Genomic DNA, 21,601 nt, shown 5'->3' with positions numbered 1-21,601 from the left:
TAGTAGTAGTAGTAGTAGTAGAAGGCCCCTACTCCTCTAGTCTCGCCAAGCGAAATCGGCGGTCAGCAAACGAGCGTGTTGCTAACACGCACTAACAAATCACTAGGCAAGTGCGGTATGTGCCACGCGAACGGCGAGTTGTCCCTTCTAGTAGCGTTAGCTCTCCTTTTTCTTGTCGCAGAGGGAATTAAGGGCAAAAAAATAGCTCAATTGTGCAAACGAATGATGAAAGCATGAAACTTTCAGGGATTGTAAAGCACGTCAAGGGCTACAAAATGTGATAGAGAAGCACTTCCAGCGATATCTGTGAGCCAAGAAATTAAGTAAATAAAAGTTGATATTTTAAAATCGGCAACAGTGCAGGGTGGAGGGGTGCGGGTTGGTGGAATTTACCCAGTCGGCTGACAGCGATTTTTAGAATGGGCCAATATTGGGGCTGGCGGTGGTGTTTGAAGTTTGAAGGGAAACCAAGGACAACTATACTGAAAGGACAATCATATGGAATCTTCAGGCAACGCTAGTGGGGGCCAACAAAAAATAGAGAAAATTTACACCAAAATAACAGCAGGGGCATTATTATATGGCAAGATCTACCTTTTTAGAGAGTGATTGTGAATTCTGGGTCCAAAAAAATATTTAATGATTATTATTATCAGCAGTGAATAAGAGTAGCCAAGAAACGGAAAGGATGAGTAGTTAGATATTATAAAAACTGACCTTATAGTGATTGATTCAGGATGATTTCTTTAGAAGCTTGATTAATGAATGTACATGTAAAATGATGATGAAAATGAAGGTGAACAATTAGATGAAGGGGAAAGGAGATGTAAAATATCAACAAAGGGAGGTAATCTGCGGAGGATGATCCCAAGAAAAAGATGAATACCAAAATATCTACTAAGGGATACAATAGTCGGATTTTTAATAAGGGGCGCACCTTTGTCTTCTTTTTCTCAGCTGTTCACAATGTACAGCTGCAAAAACTTGTATGAACCTCTGGATCATTTTGTCCTTGTAAAATATACTTTTTCACGAATTTTAAAACAATAGGAAAGAATTTCACTTATTACAGCTATATTAAAATCGATCTTGAGGGAGACATAAAACGTAAACCGGTGTTGACTCATTTTATAACCCTTTGTTAGCATGGATTGGTGTTGATATAATCATATTACTATACACAGTTACATAGAATTATTTTGTTGATTGAAATGTAATGGTGTGGATGTTCTCTCTCTCTCTCTCTCTCTCTCTCTCTCTCTCTCTCTTTCTCCTTCTCTCTCTCTCTCTCTTTCTCTCTTTCTCTCTCTCTCTCTTTCTCTCTCTCTCTCTCTTTCTTTCTTTCTTTCTCTCTCTCTCTCTCTCTCTCTCTCTTTCTCTCTCTCTCTTTCTCTCTCACTCCCTCCACCACCACCACCACCACCGTGCTTTAGGCAATGATCATTGTATGTAAAGTGCTGTATTAATTATGGTTTTACCTATGAAAATCACACACAACGAGAAATGTATTTTCTCACCTTGAGATATGCATATCATATATATGCACATGCTAACAAAACAGATTGTGCATTAGGTGAATGACAAGTTGATAAAATTGTGTTAACATCGTTTAGGTCATATAACCGCCAAAAAGTTGGACACAGAAGAACCCCATTAGTGATAAACTAAGTAAACATATGTATGCAAACATATATAGATAGTACCTTATATATAACTCTAATGCAATTAAAAGACTCCAAGACAAGAAAAACAAAGAAGAAAAGCATGAATTTAGACTAGAAGCGAACATTACATTATCTGATTTTGATTGTCAAGATCCATCTTTGAGTATCGAATTGCCAATTGAAACAACACCCAGACGAAGTATCAGGGAACCATGTCAAAAATCAGAGGAGAAGTTGAAATCAAACAGGACAAAGTGTTTTATATGTCAAAATAAGCGGCCAAGAAGGTCCCATGCTGTAATGACGAGGGAAATGGAAGATAAGATACTTGCTACAGCAACTTTGATAAAAGATATTACAGTGATCAGCTACATCGATGGTGGTGATTTAGTAGCGAAAGAGGCACATTACCATAAACTCTGCCACATCAAATACACGAATAAGGGTAGAAAATCGAAGACTCATCATATGAAGGGAAAACATTCAGGTCCTGATGAAAGTTTCGCTGTCTTATGTAGAGGAGAACCATAATGCAACCCACCAGTTGTCAAAACTTATTAAGAAGTTTAAAAGTGAGTGCACCACTAGAGGCTGTGGAAATAACTATGTACATCCCACCCGGTTCAAAGAGCGGCTTATGAGAGTCTTTCCAAGCATAGAATTCTATTCTTCTGGACGAAATACATATGTAGCACACGATAGCAAAGTTGCTGCGTTATTAGTAAAGAATAAAAAGGAACAAGCAGATGATAATGCAGTGTCTTTGTGACGTGCAGCAAAAACTATCCGACAAGACATCATTCACAAATGCCCGCAAACACCAACACAATGGGACATCGGGATCGGAAGTCAAGAAGGCCTAGTGCCTAACTCCCTGTTGACATTAATCAAAATGATTTTGGTTGGATCGTCTCCTTCAGAAAAGTCAGACTCCAGGCATCAAGAAAGCCTATCTATATCACAACTTATTGTGTCAAATACCAAAAAATAAAAATACAACCGGGCCGACTTTTCCAAAAAGACAGTCGCAGATCAAAGAGACGCCATTATCGTTGTATGTACACAAAGTAGCATACAATTTCCTGCCCATCAATGTTTTTGTTTATGCATCTTAACAACGCCACTACCACATTATCTAATTCGTCTGTAATTTTTAATTCATCGTGTGTTATTGATGAAGGGAAAACCCGAACGTCTATTTTATCTGTTTTCGTATATTAAACTGAAGCTTCCATTCAATTTCACAGTTATGATTTATTTATTTATTTCAATTCTGAATATAAAAAAGCAAGAACAATTCAAAAAATAATTCTATGTGATGAAACCACGTACAGAAGGCATAGCAACACAAACATTTTCGGCAATTTAAAAACGTATGTTTATAAATATAATTTAAGAAGTGTCACACTTTGTGACACAGCAGTAACGTGTCTAAAACATCTATTCGGTAACTTGTGGGATCAATTATCTTTATCGTTATTTATTTCGGGAATTCTCAATGAAAATATTTTTAAGTAAGTCCTTCTGAGCCACTTGGACTCATTGTAAGCCAAATTAAGTCCTTTAGAGCCTTGTAGCTAATGGTGCAGGAGTTATTCCGGTTTCAATAGCGTGAAGCGGACAATTAACGTATTTGTTTGAAAACCTTTGAACAGGACGCTAGTCTATCGCAGATTACTATCCCAGCTTGACAGGTATCCTTTTACACCTGAATGGAGTGAGTGATTGGAGTAAATTTTCTTGCTCTAGAAAGTACAAATTGGCTTCGGTCGGAATCGAACACAGAACCTCTGAGTCCAGAGTACAACGCGCTAACCATAAGCCATCTTGTCTCCTAAGCTTATAAATCCGGAACTTATCCATGTTTCTGTAGCGTTGAGCAGACAGATAACAGTTTAAAATTAAAAAAATAAAATTCCCTTTTTCATCCCATAGGGGAAATTTTTCTCGAGGTCATTCAGGAAGACTGAAATAACACAGGCGTCAGCCGCAATGCAGCGCCGCAAATTGAGCTAGGGCGAGGTATAACCCAGGTGTCAGCCGCAATGCAGCGCCGCAAATTGAGCTAGGGCGAGGTATAACCCAGGCGTCAGCCGCAGTGCAGCGCCGCAAATTGAGCTAGGCGAGGTGACTTACTCAAGGCAACACAGCGCATCAGCATCGAACTGATGCCTTTCGGGTACGAAGCAAAGACCGTACCACCGAGCCATGCTGACTTTCTATTATCCTCTTGAATGATGCTAGTCCGTCAAAGGTTACTTTCATCAGCGAACTGGTACTCATTTAAACCTGGGTAAAATGAGGTGATTCCAAGAAAGTCATTTTAAGATAAGATCGGAGATCACCATAGAGTCTACGGAATTGACCCTTGAGCAATCTTTGGGTCATTAAAGGATGCACGCAATTTTGTTTTCTCTTTCAATTTGTCTTTTTTTTTCTACGTAGTAAAGAACAGAAATATGCAACCTCTATTTCATCCATACTAGTAGTAGTAGTAGTAGTAGTAGTAGTAGTAGTAGTAGTAGTAGTAGTAGTAGTAGTAGTAGTAGTAGTAGTGGTAGAAGAGGTGGTAGTGGTAGTAGTAGTAGTAGTAGTAGTAGTAGTAGTAGTAGTAGTAGTAGTAGTAGTAGTAGTAGTAGTAGTAGTAGTAGTGGTAGTAGTAGTAGTAGTAGTAGTAGTAGTAGTAGTAGTAGTAGTAGTAGTAGTAGTAGTAGTAGTAGTAGTTGTTGTTGTTGTTGTTGTAGATGTAGGAGTCGTAATAGTAGTATAGTAGTAGTAGTAGTAGTAGTAGTAGTAGTAGTAGTAGTAGTAGTAGTAGTAGTAGTAGTAGTAGTAGTAGTAGTAGTAGTAGTAATAGTAGCAATAATATTACTCTTGCTATAAGAATAGTTCATGATTATATAAATCTTATGTAAACAAATCCCATTGTACAATGTAAAAAATCATTATCGTCATGTCGTATCTTATGTTGATTCATAAATTGTGAATTATTAGAGTTGTACCAAGGACTTATTTTTTAAATTATCAATTTATAATTCAACCTATTAAATAACTAATCTATTAATTAGAAGATTTTACATTATTAATTATAATAATAATAATAATAATAATAATAATAATAATAATAATTATTATTATTATTATTATTATTATTATTATTATTATTATTATTATTATTATTATTATTATTATTATTATTATTATTATTATTATCATTATTACTATCATTGTTTGCCTTACTTTATTATTGATTTTATTTACTTGAGTTTTTGATGAAAATATTATATTCTTGTATGCGTTATATTGGCCATTGCCTACAAATAAACTTTTGAATCTTGTAAAAAAAAAATTAAAAAATAATGCATTCGCGCAGGTGTGTCCCGGGACAGTCCTGTCCTAGTGCGGAACCCCTTTTGAATTGAAGTTTTCTCCAGTGGGACGGGACAAATTTGTCCTGGGACAGTTTTGTCCTAGTGCGGAAGGAGTCTAAGTATTTCTTTATACACACATACAAGATCAAAGAAGATAATTGACACATTATTTTCGCTAGGGTTGTGTTCCTCATATAAACGTATGTTGTCATTGTCATCGGATATCGCATCAGCAGCTGAAAGTAGATTCGAAGAGGAAGGAACTCTTCGCCCAATCAATCTGAAGAAAGAACTCTTTCCTGTTGCTGCTGTTGATAACATTGATTATAACCCAAGCTCAACAACTCCCAAAAACTCTGTCCACGGAACAAGTATCTCCATGTGTACAAATGATGAGTCCGGTGTTGATCGAGAAAAGTTGAATATGAATACTTCTGACGTCATTCACACAGACAGCAATATTTTGTCGGATATTCTAAAGGTCGCCCAAGAAATTGTATTTGGAGTTAAACCAAATTATATACCTGCAACAAACACTGCTCCATCGAACATTATTTCAAATATGACAAATGACCCTTATATGACAGAAGAAACGGACTGGCTACAACATGTTTCATCAAATTACTTGGGACAGGATGTAAAAACATGGGCTGGATTTCATTCTGAACGCTCTTTGTCTCATAATATGCCGAAATTCATCAATACAATGCTTCCGATGTTGGAAGAACAAGCAAACAAAGGAAACCAAACGTCATTACGGATCATCACGTCACCCAGCTCGAGGCCTTTACTGTCACTATGTACGACAAAGCATTAGATCGCACAGGTGTTAATGCAGCAAGAAAATATTTATTTTGCCAAAAAGGTCGTGCAATAGAGACTTCCTCCCATAAGAAGTGCAGTACAGCAACACATTAAACGGGCGGCATATCAAGCTGCCTATGTTTGGAGCTCTGCAACAGAAAAAGATCCTGTACTACCATCACCTCTGGAATGGGGCTGGAAAATGGACGGAGGAAAGCTCTTACCCTACTGGTCATCACAGCCGGAAGTATCCAAAGTGTGCCAACAACGTGTCAAATGTGGCTGCAAGAAAAGATGCACATACCGATACAAATGTTTGCGAGCCCGCTTACCATGCACAGACTTATGCCGATGTAGAGGATGTCATATGATAAACAATTAGGTAGGTTGAAAATGTAATTTGATTATAAAGAACTATAAGGAAAAGTCAAACAAAAAAAGCCAAGCAACTTTGGTCAGGCTTAACTCTTGACTTTAAACAGTCAATATCAGGTGTCAATGTAGTTAGCATTAGCTTGAAAGCTTACCCCGTCCGGGAATCATTGTAAAGTGCTTTGAACAGTCTGGTGGATATTGCGCTATATAAAAGCTCACATGGTTTGTTTTTTTCATTGTAAAGCCACATGAATATGGAGTTGGCCGTGGATTTTGTACTGTGTAATATAATTTTTATGATTTTATTCATTTTCAAATAATATGTAATTTCGCCCTATTTGACGCTGTTAACATATGCCCCGTTGAAAACAAACAACCCTAAATCTTTCAAAATGAAAGCTATAAGATAGGTAATATGTCTATGGTTGATATACAACAAAAAGTACGAGAGAAAATATGGTAATATCGCAACATAATTAATATGTTCAGTACTAATCAGAAAGAGGGCGAATAGAATTTCCTCGATTATTCCCCCTGTATTTACTAATGTTTATATAGTAAAATATGAAATGCTTTAAAACCAACTTTTTTGTAAAAGGTCAGAATGCTTCTCTATCAGATTGTGTTCTTGGTGGTATAAGGTACCTGTGTGCTAATTTTCATGCTTTCATCACCTATTTGCACAATTATACCTTAATTCCCAGTTCTATAGGGTAACAGTCAATACTATGGCTAATAAACTCGGCCTGAAGTCCTGAAGTAGTGCGGGGCGGTCCTTGGCAAGCTTAAGGACCACGGTCCTACGGTCCTTGGGAAATGAAGACCGCAAGGACCGGTCTCTCGGTCCGTTCATTCTTGAACCGTTAAAGACCGCTACACGATGAAAACCGTGGCCTACAGGAGTAAAACACACGGAGTAGTCACACTCATTTCAAATTGTAACCTAATTAGAGAAGAGGGGTGATGCCTTCTTTATTTGCTCACCGTACTTCATTGTTACTTCGATAATTTAATAAAATTTGAAATTTATCCCCATTAACGGAGATAATGGCATCGCCCAAGGCGTTGATCGAGTTGTTCGTGGCGTTGATACACACACGCAACTCCTACCCCCCCCCCCCCTCCCCCCCCCCCCCACACACACACACATTAGAGGGCAGCGAGCATTGAAGAGTAAGAGAGAGACGTGAAGTTATAATAAGAGGGGGTGGATGAGGTGATAAGAGGGGTCGATGGTGACTTTTCGCCAGATCTAACAAACTCAGCTACCCATTCATTGCTGAGTAGACAGGGATTCAGAAAAAAATCGACTGCACCCGGATCGATCTCTGGCCCTTTGCGTATAAAGAGAGTGCTCTATCAACTGAGCTATCGGGGTCCCCAAATATTCTATTGGACCTTTTAAAAATACAGACGTTATAACTGGTTTTTTTGGACGGAAGAAACTAATGAAACTCATATTACTTGATTAGTTAAAACACCAAACGAAATTTTAATATTATTGTATTATTTTAAATGACAACAATGCGATAGAAAGGAGTGGCGACAAGAGATGGACAAAAGAAAACAAAAAATCAGACTTGCAACTTGCTAGGTTCGACACACACACACACACACACACACACACACACACACACACATCTTTAGTAGTCACATACATTTCAAACAATAACCCATTAGAGAAGAGGGGTCATGCCTTCATCATAGATCATTGTCATTGCGATCATTATGGTGTAGTAAATTTTGAAATTTACCCCGTATAATGGAATCGTCCAAGGCGTGCGCCTCCTGTTCCCCCCATCTCACACACGAAAGGGCGGTTTGCGGAGTGGAGGGAGGTGGTCGTCTGCCTCTATGGTCGTCTGTGTCGTTTAGTGTATGGCAAAGGGGGGTGGGTGCGATTAATTAAGTGGGATGGGTGGTGATTGGTGGAAGATAGGCAAAGGACCGAGGCAACGAATCGCTGGGGAAGTAGTATGGCGCGAGACCGTTGAAAGGCAATAAGAAGTGAGGACCGCCGGCGGTCTTCCTCTTTGGGACTGGACCACGGTTCACAGCTAAAAGACCGTGGGACCGGTCCTCGGTCCGGTCCTCAGCGCGGCACTAGCCTGAAGTATCGGCGCTGTATAATATGTCAATCGGTAATGGGTGTGTCTTTTTTACGAAACCCGCCGAAACCCGCCGAAACCCTGCGAAACCCGCCGAAACCCGCCGAAACCCGATGAAACCCGACGAATCCCGACAAAGTTATGGGAAGTAGGTGGCTGTGGGGAGTGAACCTAGAACTCAGGAAGTGTACACCATTGGGGAGTGAACCTGGGACTGGGTTTCGCCGGGTTTCGTAAAAAAGAACCAGTGCTTTTTTACGAAACCCGCCGAAACCCGCCGAAACCCGGCGAAACCCGACAATATATAGCAAAGTTATAGGAAGTAGACAACTGTGGGGAGTGAACCCGAGACTCAGGGAAGTGTACACCAGTCGGGAGTGAACCTGAGACTAAGGTTATCGGCCGGTTCGGCGGGTTTCGTAAAAAAGAATTAGTGCTTTATTACGAAACCCCGAAACCCGACAATATCCGGCAAAGTTATGGGAGTTTGGCAACAGTGGGGGGTGATCCTGGGAGTCAGGGAATTGCACACCAGTGGGGAGTTAACCTGGGACTGTGTAAAAAGGATATCAGTGGAAATAAACCTGGGACTAAAGGGAGATGGATACCATTGAAAGTTGAAGCCGGATATGGGAGTTGAGTACCAGAGGAGAATGAACCTGACACTATAGAAGGTGGGCGCCAGTGGGGAGTGAACCTGGGATTCAGGGAATTGCACACCAGTGGGGAATTAACCTGGAACTGTGTAAAAAGGATATCAGTGGGAATTAAACCTGGGATTAAAGGGAGATGGATACCATTGAAAGTTGAAGCCGGATATGGGAGTTGAGTACCAGAGGAGAATGAACCCGACACTATATGAGATGGGCGCCAGTGTGGAGTGAACCTGGGACTCAGGGAAGTGCACACCAATTGGGAGTTAACCTTGGACTGTGGGAGATGGATAACTGTGGGTATCCGAGCCGAACTATAGGAGTTGGGTGCCAGAGGAGAATGAACCTGACACTATAGAAGGTGGGCGCCAGTGGGGAGTGAACCTGGGATTCAGGAATTGCACACCAGTGGGGATTTAACCTGGGAATATGTAAAAAGGATATCAGTGGGAAATAAACCTGGGACTAAAGGGAGATGGATACCATTAAAATTTGAAGCTTGGTATGAGAGTTTGGTACCAGAGGAGAATGAACCTGACACTAAAAGAGGTGGGCGCCAGTGGGGAGTGAACCTGGGACTATGTAAACAGGATATCAGTGGGAAATAAACCTGGGACTAAAGGGAGATGAATACCATTGAAAGTTGAAGCCGGATATGAGAGCTTGGTACCAGAGGAGAATGAACCTGACACAAAAGGGGGTGGGCGCCAGTGGGGAGTGAACCTGGGACTATGTAAACAGGATATCAGTGGGAAATAAACCTTGGACTAAAGGGACATGGATACCATTGAAAGTTGAAACCGGATATGAAAGTTTGGTACCAGAGGAGAATGAACCTGACACTATAGGGGGTGGGCGCCAGTTGGGAGTGAACCTGGGACTATGTAAAAAGGATATCAGTAGGAAATAAATCTGGGACTAAAGGGAGGTGGATACCATTGGGAGTTAAAGCCGGATTTGGGAGTTGGGTACCAGAGGAGAGAGAAACCTGACAATATAGGAGGTGGGCGCCAGTGGGGAGTGAACCTGGGACTATGTAAAAAGGATATCAGTGGGAAATAAACCTGGGACTAAAGGGAGATGAATACCATTGAAAGTTGAAGCCGGATATGAGAGTTTGGTACCAGAGGAGAATGAACCTGACACTATAGGAGGTGGGCGCCAGTGGGGAGTGAACCTGGGACTATGTAAACAGGATATCAGTGGGAAATAAACCTAGGACTAAAGGGAGATGGATACCATTGAAAGTTGAAGCCGGATATGAAAGCTTGGTACCAGAGGAGAATGAACCTGACACAAAAGGGGGTGGGCGCCAGTGGGGAGTGAACCTGGGACTATGTAAACAGGATATCAGTGGGAAAAAAACCTTGGACTAAAGTGACATGGATACCATTGAAAGTTGAAACCGGATATGAAAGTTTGGTACCAGAGGAGAATGAACCTGACACAATAGGAGGTGGGCGCCAGTGGAGAGTGAACCTGGGACTCAGGGAATTGCACACCAGTGGGGAGTTAACCTGGGAATATGTATAAAGGATATCAGTAGGAAATAAATCTGGAACTGAAGGAAGATGGAAACCATTGGGAGTTGAAGCCGGATTTATTTCCTACTGATATCCTTTTTTAGATATTCACAGGTTAACTCCCCACTGGGGTGCAATTCCCTGACTCCCAGGTTCACTCCCCACTGGCGCCCACCTTTTATAGTGTCAGGTTCATTCTCTTCTGGTACCCAACTCCTATAGTTCGGCTCGGATACCCACAGTTATCCATCTCCCACAGTCCCAGGTTAACTCCAAATTGGTGTGCACTTCCCTGAGTCCCAGGTTCACTCCACACTGGCGCCCATCTCATATAGTGTCAGGTTCATTCTCCTCTGGTACTCAATTCCCATATCCAGCTTCAACTTTATATGGTATCCATCTCCCTTTAGTCCCAGGTTTATTTCCCACTGATATCCTTTTTACACAGTCCCAGGTTAACTCCCCACGGGTGTGCAATTCCTTGAGTCCCAGGTTCACTCCCCACTAGCGCCCACCTTCTATAGTGTCAGGTTTATTCTCCTCTGGTACTCAACTCCCATATCTGGCTTCAACTTTCAATGGTATCCATCTCCCTTTAGTCCCAGGTTTATTTCCTACTGATATCCTTTTTACACAGTCCCAGGTTAACTCCCCACTGGTGTGCAATTCCCTGACTCCCAGGATCATCCCCCAATGTTGCCAAACTCCCATAACTTTGCCGGATATTGTCGGGTTTCGCGGGTTTCGGCGGGTTTCGTAATAAAGCACTAATTCTATTTTACGAAACCCGCCGAAACCGGCCGATAACCTTAGTCTCAGGTTCACTCCCGACTGGCGTACACTGCCCTGAGTCTCGGGTTCACTCCCCACAGTTGTCTACTTCCCATAACTTTGCTGGATATTGTCGGGTTTTGCCGGGTTTCGGCGGGTTTCGTAAAAAAGCACTGGTTCTTTTTTACGAAACCCGGCGAAACCCAGTCCCAGGTTCACTCCCCAATGGTGTACACTTCCCTGAGTTCTAGGTTCACTCCCCACTGCCACCTACTTCCCATAACTTTGTCGGGATTCGTCGGGTTCCGTCGGGTTTCGGCGGGTTTCGGCGGGTTTCGCAGGGTTTCGGCGGGTTTCGGCGGGTTTCGTAAAAAAGACACACCGTCGGTAATAAGTAGTAGTAGTATCGTTCGGCTACACTTCTATGTTCAAGGTATCAATCCAGGTTCTGAAGTCATCATCACATTTGTTGATGGTTTCAAATCCCATTTCAAGTTTTGTCTCTGGGCAATCTAGTACGAGGTGGTTTGCATCTTGTGGTGCTTGGTTGCACTTTGGGCATGTTGGTGATTCTTGGAGCCCCCATTTGTGCATGTTGGCAGCTGTTCTTGTATGTTTTGACCGTAGTCTATTTGCAGCTACCCAGTATTTTCTTGGTTGATCCTGTAGACCTGGGAGACTTTTACAGGGATCTTCAATTAGTTCCCATCCTGTTGGTTTATTCCTTTTCCATTCCTCGCACCAGGCTTGTTGCGTGTTGTAGTTTTCTTTCTTTGATAGGTAGAAAGGTGCACGAGATTTTAGTCTTGATGTTGTGGGTGAAGTTTTGTACATGGTTTGCAGAGGAGTTCCACTATCTTCTTCAGCTCTGGATATCCATTTCTGTGTTGCATCCTCTCTCCTCAAGTGGGGTGGTGCTATAGCGCTCATGGCTGGCAGCCATTGTGTTGGAGTTGATTTCAGGCATCCAGTTACTATTCGCATCGAGTCTCTTAGTTTCGCATCAACAAGGTTTGTATGGGCACTTCTCGTCCAAACAGGAGCACAATATTCTGCCACACTGTAGCAAAGGGCCAGGGTTGATGTTCTGAGAAGAGTTTGCGATGCTCCCCATGTTGTTCCTGCCAGTTTTCTGAGTAGACAATTTCGTTTCCCTATCTTTCTTGCTGTACCCTCAAGATGGGTTCTATAGGTCAGCCGTCTATCCAGTGTCACTCCGAGGTATTTTGGATTTTGATCAGTTGGTAGTGTTGTGTCATCAATCTTGATCATCAGTTTTCGTTTTGATTCCCTGTTGTTAAGATGAAATGCAGTTGCAACTGTTTTTGTCGTATTCGTTTTTAAATACCACCTGTCAAAATACCTTTTCATGGCCGTGGTGTCTTTGCTAAGCGTTGTTTCTATATCTTCCCAGTTTCTTGATTGGTTTGCTAAGGCCCAGTCATCTGCATATCCTAGTTTTTGTGGAAGTTGTTTGAGGCATGTCGCTTATGTAGACGTTAAACATTGCTGGTGCTAAGACTGAGCCTTGTGGTTCTCCATTTTTTATTCTTCTGACTTTGCTGGTGTTGCCACCAAGTACCACATGGAAATTTCTAGGTCCTGTCATGTATGAGAGCAGTTTCAAGATTTTTCTGCATGGAATTATTTTTGCAAGTTTTAGCATCAAGCCACCAGTCCACATTGTGTCATACGAAGCAGAGAGATCAATAAACACTGTGTCTGTTTTTAATTTCTTTTCAAATCCTTCAATTAAGGAGGTGAGGGCAAGGACCTGCTCGGTTGTGCATCTATTTCGTTGAAACCCTGCCTGTTCAACTGGGATTATAGGATTCAAGTAAGGGGTTATTCTTGTTAATATTATTTTTTCTAGTAGTTTGTAGAGGTAACATGGTAGAGAGATGGGTCTATAAATAGATGGCTCTGTTGCTGGTTTTCCTGGTTTGAGGATGGCTATAACTCTAGCATGTTTCCATATTTGTGGGTATCTTCCTTTGTCAAGTATGTCAGACATTACGGCAGCCAACCAGTTCTTTGCGTTGTGTCCAACCACCAAAACAACATCTGCAACATCCTGCACTGATTATTGGAGATTTTAATAGCCACCACAATAACTGGGGATACAAAGAAGCCAACCCACCAGGCATCGAACTACAGGCATGGATAAACCAAGTCGATGCTCATCTTCTTTACACCGCAAATAGCTGTGGAACTTTCAGATCAGCTCGCTGGAAGAAAGAATACACCCCTGACTTGGCACTTGTGACGAAAGACAAGAATCACAAACCACTTGAAGCAGCTAGAGAAGTCCTTGGAGCATTTCCAAATAGCCAGCATAGGCCTGTTGTCATAACAACTGGAATAGAAATCGCCAGAACGGAAGCTATTGCCAAACCAAGGTGGAACTTCAAAAAAGCAAACTGGGAGGAGTACACGTCATACATAGAGAAAGTATGCCCAAGAATTCCATCATCGGCTGATAACATACAGAGATTTAGCAAACTGATACTGACAAGTGCTAAAAAATACATTCCAAGAGGAGTCAGACAGTGGCACATTCCATGCTGGTCAGACGCGAGTGAAAAACTTCTCGAACATATGAAAAAACCCAAGATCAGGATATAGCAGAACAGCTATTAAATACCCTTCAAGAGGACAGAAGACAAAGATGGATTGACACAGTAGAAAACTTGGATATGAGACACTCGAGTCGACATGCTTGGCAACTGATTAGGAAACTTAACCCTGAAAACAACGGAACCAAAGCCGCTCCACTCGTGCTCGCAGATACTGTGGCACAAGAAATGAAGCAACGCGGACAACACGTTCCAGATCAGATGTTCGAAAGAAATATCCGCAAGGAATACAGAAAAACTCTCGACTCTCTCCCATCATCTGGCTCAATGTGGACCTTCCCAATCAGTCACGAAGAAATACATGAAGGTATCAAAAGTATGAAGAATGGAAAAGCAGCAGGGATCGATGTCATATATCCAGATATGATAACACACCTTGGACACAACGCAAAGAACTGGTAATTAATCAATAGCTAGAGAGGTGAATAGGCACTTGTCGTTTTGAATCAAGCAATCAATAGGCGTGTGTTAAAACATGTCCCACGTTGAGAATCTGCTATTTGTTAATGAAATAAAACAATAAATTTTGTGTTTGGTTAAAGCTTCCTGACATAAATTAAGATCAATGTGTAACCGAGTAAGATAAAACACACTATAAGCCGAAGCGCTTGATATTTCAACACAACGTGTGCTGGAAAACAGTTTAATGGTAAAATAAAACTCGATAAATTAAATGTTTACGGTATGCAGTTTAAAGATCGATGTGTTAAACAATTCAATAGAGTGGATATACATTTATCGCTCACTATAACGAATGATTCATAGATTTAATATAACTCTTTTATATAAAACAACTGACTCGGTCAGTTGTACATATAATTCATATGACTTATTTCTTCCCGTATAAAGTTAGAATTTATACCATCTAGAGTGTGATTAGAATTCAATTAGAAACGTTCAATGGATTAGATTTGCTGTATTTGGTTGGCACGAGTCTCCTTTACTTAAGTGTGACTTGTAGAATTTCAGAACATCATTTTTATAAATTATTATGTTTTTATAAATGACTCTATTCGATCCCGTTCTCTATTGTTTTTTCTTTCGATATTTCATTATAGTTTATGACCCTGGCAATTTAATTTTATAAATATTTTTAAAATATCAAAACACTCTAACATCGAGGCATGGCGCTAACTTTTGCCACGGTAGTTCCAAATTAACGTGTAGATTCTTCAATAGCTATGTTTTAAATGACAAATCAATTTCTCTTCAATCCAGTTATATACAGAGGACAATGAGGCCGTTCCATTCTCATACCCCATTGTTTTATGAAAGAATCAGGTCAATCATTCGGATAAATCAAAAACAACTAATAAAACACATTATTTAATATCAAAGTCTAAGAATAAGCAATCACAATAAATAACAACGTATGCCCGTTACGTATTGACTTGGATTCACAGTTGCACTATGTTAATAATGAAGTCCGAAGTTTCACGATTGCAATTAGGCAACTCGACTGTTTACCCTTAAAAAGTTATTTACTCACATTTTCTCTTGTCAATTTAAAATTGATATGTTAGCTGGGTCTTTTTAATCTGGCGGAGAGCATGTACTCCATATAAAGTCAAAAATACAAATAATAATTTGTGCTCGAAATGGATTCAATGACGTTTATCTTAAAGCAAATCAATATAAAGAAACGAAGCCTCAATAAATAGGTGAATACTGGTTGGCGGTTTGTTTGTTTGTTTGTTTGTTTTTTTTTTTTTTTTTTGGGGGGGGGGGGGGTAGTTTTCAATTTTGTAGCGTTAGACGAACAGCAATAATCATTTGTCATCCCTTTGGACATGACGCTACTCTGGAGCAAATAAAGGAGTATTGGTTTCCGGAGCACAGACGAAATAAAATGATCTTACGATGTTAGCCTATGCATGTTCTTTTGAGCATTAATAAATGGCATGGAATTCATGTCATATAGGAATATAATTTTGGAGCAATGACCGGAATACATGAGTAGATTAGTCCGTGTTTGAGAGTTAAAATATATGGTGCTTAAGGGAATTGATATATTTGATTGACACGGTATGAAGCACATATTTAAGCACGTATTTAATTCTACAAATTGTAATATGGGCATTTAATGGGGGGGGGGGGGGGGGGGGGGGTGGGGGGGGGAGAGAGAGAGACAGAGAGAGAGAGAGAGAGAGAGAGAGAGAGAGAGAGAGAGAGAGAGAGAGAGAGAGAGAGCTACGTGCACATTACATTACATTATAAAATTGATTTATGCCATTGTAAAATCGTCGACCAAAATCGCAAAAATCGCGGCGTCCTACATCAGGATAAAATTATGAATGAACTAGCTAATTTTCATGCAGATAATAGTCTGTTTTTTTTTTCCCTGTAATCGACACACATACACAGACAGACAGACTTCTCTTTCTTTTATGGAACTGTGTTTTCAGTCCAACAGTGGACCGAAAACACAGCTGTGTATTCAGTCCACCGGAAATAAAAAATATTTTAAAAAAGACCAAATATCGTCGATACTTACCTTAGTCAATACTGGCGACATTGATGCTTAGCCTATTGTAGATTAGGCATCATCATAAATGGACAGGCATACATTTTATGGCAATTTGACGGCTTAATAATATCATTTACAGCGTTTTATTTACTCTCGGAAAGTCTTGATTGAGAGTTGCTCGAAATCGGCGCCCGAGTTTCTTACAGTGGCAGCCATTGGCCTGACCAATTTGACCAAAATTGCTACACAGAGAATAATGTTTCTATAATTGATTTTAATTTAACATTTATATCTATTTTTGATTTTTCCGAGTCCGTTAGAATTTTTGTGATTATCAAAACCGATGATTTTTTCAAGGAGATCAGAGTTTTAGTATTGTTTGCCCAAGTAAGGTTCATTTGGTCACTTTTCACATCGATCACTGGCCTCGACCACGCCTGTACCCCCCCCCCCCCCCCGGACAGTATTGACTTTGTCTTCTTCCAACATCTTTTTCTTTCAAAAATCATCCCTTGTCCTATGTCTTGTAGGGCTAGTCTATTGTTCATTGTCTATCATGTCTTGTAAAACTAGGATTTTTTTTTACTGGTATCCCACTTCTTCCATTCCACTAGCCCTAAAATGACCTCAATGACCTCAATAAGCGCCATCAAACCTTTAAAAACAATAGAGTCCTGGCGAGTCCTTAAAAGAACGTAGCGCCATCTTCCTTAAACATATCTATTTTTAATGTTTCCGAGTCCGTTAGGGTTTTTGTGATTGTCAAAACCGATGATTTTTCCAGGGAGATCAAATTTTAGTATTGTTTGCCCAAGTAAGGTTCTATTTGGTCACTTTTCACATCGATCACTGACCTCGAGCACGCCTGTGTTTTTGAATGGTACTGGTATCCCATTTCTTCCTTTCTACTAGCCCTATCTATCGTTCTCTCTATCTCTAAGCCCTCTCACTCCCACTCCCTCTCTCTCTCTCTTCTCTCTCTCTCTCTCTCTCTCTCTCTCTCTCTCTCTCTGACGCTCCTTCAAACATATTCAAGACCCTATAACTATAAAGGTGTTCTTTTAACTTTTTGTATTCATTTTTATTTTAAAAAATTGTGTTTGTTTGTTTGTTCGTTTTTGTTGTTTTGTTTTGTTTTGTTTCTTTTTTTAATTTTTTAAAATTTTGTTTGTTCGTTTTTGTTTCGTTTTTCTCCTGACTCATATTGTTACGTACAAGGAATGCACAAAGCAATAAATTTTGATATCTCACTGTGTTCTAAATAAAAATAATAATATTAAGGAAGTGGTTATTCAGTATCAGATACTGAATAGTGCTTTGCCACTATTCAGTATCCATAAGGAACTCTTTTATTATAGAGAGAGTGAAAAGTGCGACAATCTCAGTTGAATGTAAATAAACTGCTGACCTACTACCAGATTGAACTCGTGCAGTAACTGTCAGCCCGATTCAAAGTTGTAGAAATATTTTGATCGTTATTATTAAATTTCTGCTATTGTGCAATTAACATAGTTCAAAATATCAAAAGAAGAGTGGCATTCAAATTCATTTTTTAATGTCTAAATAGACATGATTAAATGCCACTAAAAGTTCAGTGACACCATGGCTTGGTGGATAAGTTGTTTGACTCTGAACTTAAGGTTCGACAGTTCAAATCCCGGGCGGGTAAACTTTTATTTTTCCCCAATATTTTTGTTTTAATCATTTTATTTGCTTGTAATATATTTTAATGTTTATATTATACTATTATTATTATTATTATTATTATTATTATTATTATTATATTATTATTATTATTATTATTATTATTATTATTATTATTATTATTATTTCTACTTACTATTATTATTATTGTTGTTGTTGTAATCGTCATCATCATCATTATTATGATTATGATTTTTAAATCAAGTAGTAGGAGTTATTTAATCAGTTATCGATTTATTACGAATATCTTTTATGTGTTATAATCTCGTTGTTGTTTTTCATTGATGTGCTCTTCTATTGTTCATTACTTTTTAAAATCTTGCTTTTTTCTGTTTGTCACATTTGTTGTTGTTGTTGTTCTTGTTGTTGTTTTTGTTTGTTTGTTTGTTTGTTTTGTCATCTAAGACAATCCCGATTCATTATAAAAATGTGGCCAGACTTTCTGCCATTTTTAATTGAATGATGTACTTCCGTGAATTAATTGCAGTATTATATTAAAATTTACGTGATAATAATAATAATAATAATAATAATAATAATAATAATAATAATAATAATAATAATAATAATAATAGTAATAATAATAATAATAATAATAATAATAATAATAATAATAATAATAGACGTCTAATATTAATAATAATAATAATAATAATAATAATAATAATAATAATAATAATAATAATAATGATAATAATAATAATAATAATAATAAATAATAATAATAATAATAATAATAATAATAATAATAATTTAAACAGATACTGAATATTAGACTACAATTGACATCTATTTACTGAATACACGTGGTATTTTTAGGGGTGTTTCTTTTTTTACGAAACCTGAAACCTGCCGAAACACGCCGAAACCTGACAAAGTTAGGGGAAGCAGGCAGCAGTGGGGAGTGAACCTGGGACTCAGGGAAGTGTACACCATTGGGGAGTGAACCTGGGACTGGGTTTCGTAACAAAAAAGCAATTACTTTTTTACGAAACCCAACAATATCCAACAAAGTTATGGAAAGAAAGTAGGCAACAGTGGGGGAGTGAACCTGAGACTCAGGGAAGTGTACACTATTGGGGAGTAAACCTAAGTCTATGGTTTTTCGGTGGGTTTTGGCGGGTTTCGTAAAAAGTAATTGCTTCATTCTCGTCTGGTACCCAACTCCCAGGTTCATTTCCACTGATATCCTCTTCTCACAGTCCCAGGTTCACTCTCAACCGGTGTGCACTTCCCTGAGTCCCGGTTCATTGCCCAATGGTGCCCACTTCCCATAACTTTTGATAATTTCGGTAGGTTTCGAAATAAAAGTACATTCTGAGCTCACTGTCCACTGGTATCAGCCTCTCGCAGTCCCAGGTTCAATCCTCATCTGTGTCCAAATCCCAGATTCACTCCCCACTGCTGCCTGCTTCCCAAAACTTTGTCGGGTTTTGGCGGGTTTCGTAAAACAGTAATTCCCCCTCCCCTTGGTATTGTCTTTTTACAATATCCAGAGTCCCAGGTTCACTCCCCGCAAGTGTACACTTCCCTGAATCTCAGGTTCAGCCCCCACTGTTGCCTACTTCAATAACTTTGTCGGATATTGCCAGGTTTCGTCGGGTTTCGTAAAAGAGTAATTGCTTTTATATGAAACTCAGTGAAGCACGCTGAAAACCAGAGTCTCAGGTTCACTCCCCACTGGCGTACACTTCCCTGAATCTCCCATAACTTTGTCGGATATTGCCGGGTTTCGTATAAAATTAATTGCATTTATATGAAACTCGCTGAAACCCGCCGAAAACCAGAGTCTCAGGTTCACTCCCCACATGTGTATACTTCCATGAATCTCAGGTTCACCCCCCACTACTGCCTACTTCAATAACTTTGTCGGATATTGCCAGGTTTCATCGGGTTTCATAAAAAAGTAATTGCTTATATATGAAACTCGCTGAAATTCGCCTAAACCCAGAGTCTCAGGTTCACTCCCTACTGGTGTACACTTCCCTGAGTCTCAGGTTCAGTCCCCATTATTTGCTTACTTTCCATAACTTTGCCCCAATTTGGTGGCATTTGGCGCATTTCGTAAACAAAAAGTAATTGCTTTTTTAAAATAACAAAATCCGCCTAAACCCAGTCCCAGGTTCACTCCCCACTGGTGTACACTTCCCCGAATCTCAGGTTCACTCCCCACTGTTGCCTACTACCCATAACTTTCTTGGATATTGCAAGGTTTCGTCGGGTTTTGTAAAAAAGTAATTGATTTTATATGAAACTAGCTGAAGCTCGCCGAAAAACCATAGTCTCAGGTTCACTCCCCACTGGTGTACACTTCACTGAGTCCCAGGTTCACTCCCATGCGTTGCCTACTTTCCACTTCTTTGCCGCATATTGTCGGTTTCGTACAAAGTAATCCCCCCCCCCCAATTTGTTATTGCTTTTTTATAAAACCCAGAGTCCCAGGTTCACTCCCCACTGGTGTACACTTCCCCGAATCTCAGGTTCACTCCCCACTGTTGCCTACTACCCATAACTTTCTTGGATATTGCAAGGTTTCGTCGGGTTTTGTAAAAAAGTAATTGATTTTATATGAAACTAGCTGAAGCTCGCCGAAAACCATAGTCTCAGGTTCACTCCCCACTGGTGTACACTTCACTGAGTCCCAGGTTCACTCCCCATGCGTTGCCTACTTTCCACTTCTTTGCTGCATATTGTCGGGTTTCGTACAAAGAATAATCCCCCCCCCCCCCCCCCCCAATTTGTTATTGCTTTTTTATAAAACCCAGAGTCCCAGGTTCACTCCCCACTGGTGTACACTTCCCTGAATCTCAGGTTCACCCCCCCCCCCCCCCCCCCCCCCCCCCCCCCCCCCCTCACGCCTCTCACACACACACACACACACGCTGCTGCCTACGTCCCATAACTTTGTCGGATATTGCCAGGTGTCGTCCGGCTTTTTATTACGAAACCCGCTGAAACCCAGTCCCAGGTTCACTCCCCACTGTTGTACACTTCTCTGAGTCCGAGATTCATTCCCACAGCTGCCCTCTTCCCATAACTTTGTCGGGTTTCGGGAAAAAAAACCACCGTATTATAGTGCAAAACCACTATTCAGTGTCAGATACTCCACTATTCAGTATCAGATACTGAATAGTGGAAAACCGCTATTCAGTATCTGATACTGAATAGTGCAAAACCACTATTCAGTATCAGATACTGAATAGTGCTAACCTAATATTAAAAGCGAGTGAAAGTAAATAAATAAAAAATGTTAAAATTCGTTCAAATTTCTCAAGTCACCAGGAATGGTGTCAACGTGTTGAAGTTGAAAATTAAAAATTGTTTGCCAAGGAGTACAAAAAAAAAAAAAGAAAGAAAATATTATGCCGAGAAAGGAGCTCGACACCCTAACTCACCCCACCCCGGTTACAGTTACGCTGTGCTAAAACAGCCGGCCACCTTGCCTTCTCGCGCTCGGTCAAACAGTTTAGCTCGGTGGACTGAATACAGCATGGACGATCATACGAGGTACGAAAAGAAAATTTC

The 21,601-nt window shown here is 40.0% G+C and overlaps 1 protein-coding gene across 1 annotated transcript in view; it reads right to left on the bottom strand.

Moving 5' to 3' along the window:
• LOC144968447 (glucose dehydrogenase [FAD, quinone]-like) overlaps nt 1–21,587 on the bottom strand; it is a 45,629-nt gene extending 24,042 nt beyond the window's left edge. Inside the window, exon 1 of the mRNA XM_078906823.1 lies at nt 21,472–21,587. The gene's annotated coding sequence lies outside the window, so the exon portion shown is untranslated. The remainder of the gene's footprint in view (nt 1–21,471) is intronic.
• Nucleotides 21,588–21,601: the final 14 nt, after the last annotated feature.

The sequence above is a fragment of the Berghia stephanieae genome, chromosome 3, assembly GCF_034508935.2.
Source record: "Berghia stephanieae isolate SIO BIC M18660-M18661 chromosome 3, UCSD_Bste_1.3, whole genome shotgun sequence".
NCBI lineage: Eukaryota > Metazoa > Mollusca > Gastropoda > Nudibranchia > Aeolidiidae > Berghia > Berghia stephanieae.
This window is presented reverse-complemented; position numbering and strand designations above follow the sequence as displayed.